The following is a 6,753-nucleotide window of genomic DNA, read 5'->3' as shown; positions in this document are numbered from 1 at the left end:
CCCAAAGAAACTATAATCATCCTAATATTTATATACAGTTTCTAGATTCCTCCAACACACTATCTTATTCCAGCCTAGTAAGAGAAGCCCCGTGAAGAGGGCAGGCAGTTACCATTGTCCCCATTTCCTAGATGCAGAAAAAGAATAATAGAATGTCCTACTTAAAAAGCACAAACCAAGATAGGCTAAGTGTATTCGCTCCCCTTGTGTACCTGTCAACCTCTGGAAGTGAGTTTGCCTTGGCTCATCTGCTGAGAAAGTTCTGTGAGTTCGAGGCAGGCCAGGACCATGGGACCTGGAGGCACGAGGCCCACAGTGGATCCGAGGTTCCCCAGTAGATCCATCCGCAGCAAGGGGGGGACGCATTGGAAAGAGCTTGGGGACCTCTGTGCATTGGGAGAGGCTAAAAGACTGAGAAAGTAAGATGCATAATTGAGGGTAGATCAGTTGGCCAAACAGCTTAATTTGTCTAAGGAGCCCAGAGAAATGATACAACTTAGGCAAGCAATCAATAGCCTTCAGATATCCCAGTGAGTACTGGGGGACCCAAATCTCTAGCATATCTCCTTGCCTCAGAAGGTTAGCTCTTTCATAAACACAAATGATACTTTTTGGAAGGCCTGTAAACAACATTGCCTCTTAATTGATTTTTCAGGCATGATTTTTTTATATGAAGTACAGTCAACTCTCATTATAGGTGGATTCTGTATCTGCGAATTTGCCGACTTGCTAAAATTTATCTGTAACCCTCAGTTCTTGTGCTTGTGTGATCACCTGAGGACATGCGCAGAGTGGTGAAAAACTTGAGTCACTTGGGGTTGGACAAAGTGATGCTCTGCTTTCTTGTTTCGGCTCCACATACTGTAAACAAGTGTGCTTTTCATGGACTATTTAATGGCACCTTTTTCACAATCTTGTGCTTTTTGCTGGTGATTTTCCTGCTTGAAGTGGATCCCAAGTGTCATGCTGTACTGCTGTCTGGCGTTCCTAAGGCCCAGAAGGCTGTGCTGTGCCTTACAGGAAAAAGTACATGTGTTAGATCAACTCCGTTGAGGCATGAGTTACAGTGCCATTGGCCATGAGTTCAATGCTAATGAATCAACAATATTAAATAAGGTGGCTTTAAACAGAACACACATAAAACAAGATTAGTGCTAATCAGTTGATGAAAATGTTGTGACCAGAGACTTGCAGGCACCTCACCGTGTGTTTCCCCTAGAAGCAGAGGCTCCGATTCACTACTTCGGGGTTCTCGGCCACTTTATAGAACACGACTCCTGCAAATAATGAGAATCGACTGTGTGTTTTAAGGGCTAGACCAACGAGGATCTGGCTGGTGACCGTTGACGATGAATGGTAGCGTCAGACCTAACAGACTCTCAATAAACGTAGTGAGCGCATAACTGAAGCCAAAGGACTTGCACTGTGTAGTTTGGTAAAGAAAAGATGTTAGCTGGAACCTACGTCAACTGGTTACTTCTATGAACTACCCGGGGTGGAGGGGGGGTGGAGAGGGGCCCAGGCTAGCAAAATATGGTCTGAAATGGACTCCCAGAGAAAAGACTGGAGGATAAAAACCCATTTAGCGCTACAGCCTAGGAGAGACTTTGGAGGTTCAGAGACCATGGAGGTTTGGGAAAGATCCTCAAAATTGAAACAACCTATGACTCTTGGGGTGGAAAACCAGCCAAGCTCCTCTCCCTTTGGCTGGCCCATGAGAGAGGGGGCTGGAATTGCAACCGCCCAACAGGAACTAGCAGTAGCTTCTAATATCTTGTAGAAGTAGTGCCAGCCCGTAACACCAGGCAGATGGCCAAACAGTCCTTGACAGGGGGTGAGTGGTGATCGGCTGTCGGAGCCATTACAGTGGCTGCAATGGCCCTTGAAAGATGTCCATGTCCTGGTCCCCAAACCCGTGCCTATATTACATTACATGGCAAAGGGAAATTAAAGTTGCCAATGGGACTGAGGTTTCTAACCAACTAACCTTAAAAGTCAGAGATAGCCCTAGCTTATCTGGATTCTCTGGGGTGGGAGGGGAGCCTCAGGGAATGTTGGCACCAGGGTCCTTACAAATGGCAACTGGAGACAGAGGAGTCAGTGTCAGAGCAATGTGATGTGAGCAATGAGACCCTACTTTCCACTGCTGCTTGGGCGAAGGAAGGGAGTCGTGGCTAAGGGATGAGGACACCTTAAGGCTCGAGGAAACAGATTCTCCCCTGGAGCCTCCAGAAAAGGATGCAGCCCTGCTAACCCCTTGGTTTTAGCCCAGTGAGACCTATTTTGGGCTTCTGACTTTGAGAACCGTGAGATAGGGTGAAACCACCAAGTCTGTAGTCCTGTGTTATGGCAGCAATAGGAAATGATCCCTCTATTCATGTGGTGCTTCTAGCTTTTTCAGACACTTTTGCCGAGGTGTATGATCTCTAGAATTGCCAAACTCAGAAGCTTGTGACGACTTAGAAGTTGAACTGGACCCAAGTCCAGACCCAAGTCCAGACCTTATCTGCCTCTGTGAGAGCATTCGTTTAGTTCACACTTAGGAAATCCTAGAATCTTCTGGGATCACACCTAGATCTTTGGGGACCTTATCTGCCTCTGTGAGAGCATTCGTTTAGTTCACACTTAGGAAATCCTAGAATCTTCTGGGATCACACCTAGATCTTTGGGGACCTTTGAGGTCACTTCATAATCTGAGTGATCTTTCCCAGGACAGCCAAGTTAGGCAGGGGATCAAAGCCTGGCCACAGCAGTTCACCATTAACTTCAAGCTAGCACCATCGCGGGGGGCTGCTCAATCGGGTGATAGATGGAATTTTGGTCCCTATGACCTTCACCCCCTGGTGTTATGCCCATGAATATATTGTGTTGCATGAGAAAAGGAACTGGGCAGTTGCCACTGGTGTTACTATCAGGGACCTTAAGAGAGGGAGATGATCCCAGATTATCCTGGCCAGGTGTCGTTATGCAAGCCCCTAAGACTGGGCTTTTCCCATCCTAGATGGGGGACACACGGAGACTGAGAAGGACATGAGTGCTACCAGCACCCAATGAGCTTGGAAGAGGATCTGAGCCCCAGGTGGCACTGCAGCGCTAGCAGACACCTCAGCTTTCACCCAGTGAGACCATAAGCAAAGAATCCAAATGAGCCACACTGTGTGCTCAGGCATCCGACCTACAGAACTGTGACATCATGATAAATGTGTGTTGTTTTAAGCCATTAAAAATGTGATCTTTTGTTATGACAGAAACAGCGAGCTAATCCAATAGGAAATGCACCATAATAGAGACAGAAATAAAGGGACATTATTCAAGAAGGCTTACACTTACATTTGTAACCAAGGGACCAGGAAGGAATCTGGATATGAGATAGGATGAAAGAAGAGCCTCCACGAGAAGATTTCAATGATAAAATGGGGCAAGTGGAAATTTCCAGAGAAGGGAGTGGCTGGGGTAAAGGTACGGGGAGGAGGAGCCCGGGATCTATCCGGGGGCCAGAAAATGCTCTAAGCATGGACAGAGCCGTAGTCTCCTCATCTGCATTCTGGAGGATAATTCTGGCACAGGCTGACCCTAGGATGAGGATCCAGAATGAGAATGAGAATTCCAGCCTGGATGTCAATCCAGTCTCAAGACCCCCAGCTCAGACAAAGATCAATTCCAGGTTGGGCTTAATCCCAGATGAAGCCCTCTCTCCCTGCATGTGACGGTCCCAGGACTGGAAAGTGAGCCCTTGCGCTGGGGCCACTATCTCAAGCTGAGCCCACAGGCAGGGGACAACTGGGTGAGAAGCTGGGGCTGGGGGGCAGGTGGAAGGGGGGCGGGGGGGCAGCACCGGTGGATGCCGGGGCTCTGACTGCCAACCTTTGGTCTTAGCCAATAATATCCGGCCCACCCGTTCATTCCTAACTGTTCTGTTGTCCTGCCAAGTACACAGGGGAGCACGATTAATAGAGTGAGCACGTTCTACTCGTGCAGAATCAGTTAGGGGCCTTGGGATCACCCTGGGCCATGGGTGGGTGGCAATCCGTGGTCCTCCATCGAAGCTCCATCAGCTTCGATGATTCAGGTCAATGCTAAGCACTGGAGATGGTGACTCGCTGGGTGTTCTGATGCCCAGTCATCCGTGTCCTTGGTGAGGTGATGAATGCGTCACTGATGCTAGTTGACCGATGGCTAACTTCCCACACAAGCCTGGTTGGTCGTGACAGTGCCAGTGAGCCCCCAGGGCCAGAGAGGGTGCCCCTGAGAACTCTCCGCCACCCCCGTCATCTACAGTCGCAGAGGTGCCTGATGAGTCTTTTCTGCAGGTGGGGAGGATAAGGCAAGGACTGTGTCTGCTTGGAAGTCACACCCAGCAAGCTGCCCCCCCCCCCCGTCACCTGCCTGCACTCAACCAACATGTGTCTGCAGGACAGAGAACGCACTTTTAGCATCTTCTCATTTGTGCAAAAGACAATTCAGTGGGAGTCTCCAACAGTAGGGTGTTTTTTTTTTTAAGATTGATTGATTGATTGGTTGATTGATTGATTGATTGATTGATTTATCATAGAGAGAGAGAGAGGCAGAGACACAGGAGGAGGGAGAAGCAGGCTCCATGCTGGGAGCCTGACCTGGGACTCGATCCTGTGACTCCAGGATCACACCCTGGGCCAAAGGCAGGTGCTAAACCACTGAGCCACCCAGGGATCCCCCCAACAGTAGGTTTTCAAAATAAAGGTTTGGTGAGAGGAGTGGGAATGGAAAGACGTTTCCAGCCGAGGCAAGAAAAGAGAAGCTCTGTGTGTGTTTGGGGGGGACCAGGCGTCCTCAGAGACACCTGTCCCATTGGAAAGGGACAACAGTTTTCAGGATGACATTCTGTGATGCTATTGTCCCGAGTGTCTCTGGCTTAAACCCCGGAAGGCAGAGTGAAGCCAGCGCTGGCTGTGGAGTCAGGGGGCCGTGAGCTTGAGTGGTGGCTCCACTGTCCCCGAGCCGCATCCCTGCGTCACCCAGGGTGTCGTGAGGCTTCGGGGAGAGCATGTGCGGGTGTGCTGGCGGGGTGCTCTCCAAACACGCCCGGCGATCGTGTCTCTGCATCCTGCAGTTCCTCCTCTGCTGTCTTCGCGAGCCTTGGGGGACAACTGGGACAGGTGTCCTGTCATGGTAAACGGTGGAGGCTTTCTGTGCTCCTGGGGGGAGAAGGTTGGAGCAGGGAAAACTCTGCCAAGTGGCCAGCAGCCTGAAAATGTGCCCAATTTGTGGACATTATTTCACTTGTGTCTACTCCGAGGGAAGTTTCTTTCTGTGCAAATGAGAGCCAGTCTGTCACCTTCGCTCAGGCATCCTGTGCGCACCGTCATGTCCGTCACGCATATGGTGCCTGGCAGGGTGCTCCTCCACTCCAAGGCCCTTTCTGGAGAGCATCTGCTAACCCTGCCAGCCTGATGCCTTCCAACCTCAGCATGACCTTTTCCCAGGTTTCTTGCTGAATCCACCAATTAGCTCGAATCGTGTCTGACTGTTTTGAACTATGTCTTGTTAAAACATGGGTGGATGGGGACCTGGTGAAGTCCAAAAGTCACTCCAAGAGAACCAAGCCTCCTAATACAGCCCTGATGCCACGAGCGCTCTCCTCCACCGAATGTACTCAGAGGTCTTTGTGCTCGAGTCGTCAGTTTGACTTCTGGATGAGTCTGGGTATGGATTTGGAGCTTCTCGAAGCATTCCTCATGATACTTCCTCCAGGAGCTTTCGGCAGCTGAAAAGCTAAATTGCATTATTTTTTGGAAAAAAGAAAATCAGTAACTGACTGTGTGCTCAAGTAATCAATGTATATCACAGATTATCCTTTTCTGAGCAGCTGCACTTCAGCTCATAGGATTCCTATGACAGCCCCAAAACCTGCTCCTCAAAGAGTCCAAAAAAAAAAAAAAATCACACTAAAGTTTCAATAGCTCTGTGTCTGGTGGCCAGTTGGACTGAGCTCTCTGAGACGACACGACATAGGGTTCCTTCCACTTTCCCAAGGAAGGTGGCCCTTGGGGTACCTTGTACTTTTGCAAGTCAGGTGGGGAGGTGGGGAGCAGTGATGTCCTGTCGTTATTGGGAAATCTATCTAGTGACCTGGCATTTTGCCTTCTCCGGAGTTGTTGCCCTGCCCCGATTCCAGATATTTACTTCCTAAGATTCTATGGAGGGAAGTGCAAAAGCTAAGTGGGGAAGCTTCATACCCAGGAAGCCAATAAAAACATGCTTTATCTAATACATGAAAGACTCTCATAAACTCCAAAATGGCTCTCTGGAGGTTCTTTATTTTTTTATAAGGGAAGTATTTCCATTCATAGATCACCTTTCACTACTACTGATGTTTATTCTTGCATTTGAGAAGTATTCTGATTTGTTACACGTGGGAAGTGCAGGCAGGACGTGCCAAGCAAATCTACCCGCCAATTCCCCACGCAGACTCCTGAAACTTCCACCAATGAAAACTTCCACCAACACAGCACAAACAAAACCTACATTTTTTTAAGGTGATGTCTGCCTGAATGATTTGCAAATTTCTTTGATATCATAGGTGACATCAGTAAGGGGGTGAAATATATGTATATATATAATATATATATGTAATATATATTATATATATATATATCTCAAGGTTTTCTGTATATTTAAACAATTTCTTCTGACCAAATGGATTATTTTAGGTTACACACTCAGAGTAATTAGTGCATATGGTCCAGCTGTGAAGAAATAGCCGAGGATTCCTAA

This window comes from Nyctereutes procyonoides, unplaced genomic scaffold (genome assembly GCF_905146905.1).
Source record: "Nyctereutes procyonoides isolate TBG_1078 unplaced genomic scaffold, NYPRO_anot_genome, whole genome shotgun sequence".
Lineage (NCBI taxonomy): Eukaryota > Metazoa > Chordata > Mammalia > Carnivora > Canidae > Nyctereutes > Nyctereutes procyonoides.
Note: the sequence above shows the minus strand (reverse complement) of the source record.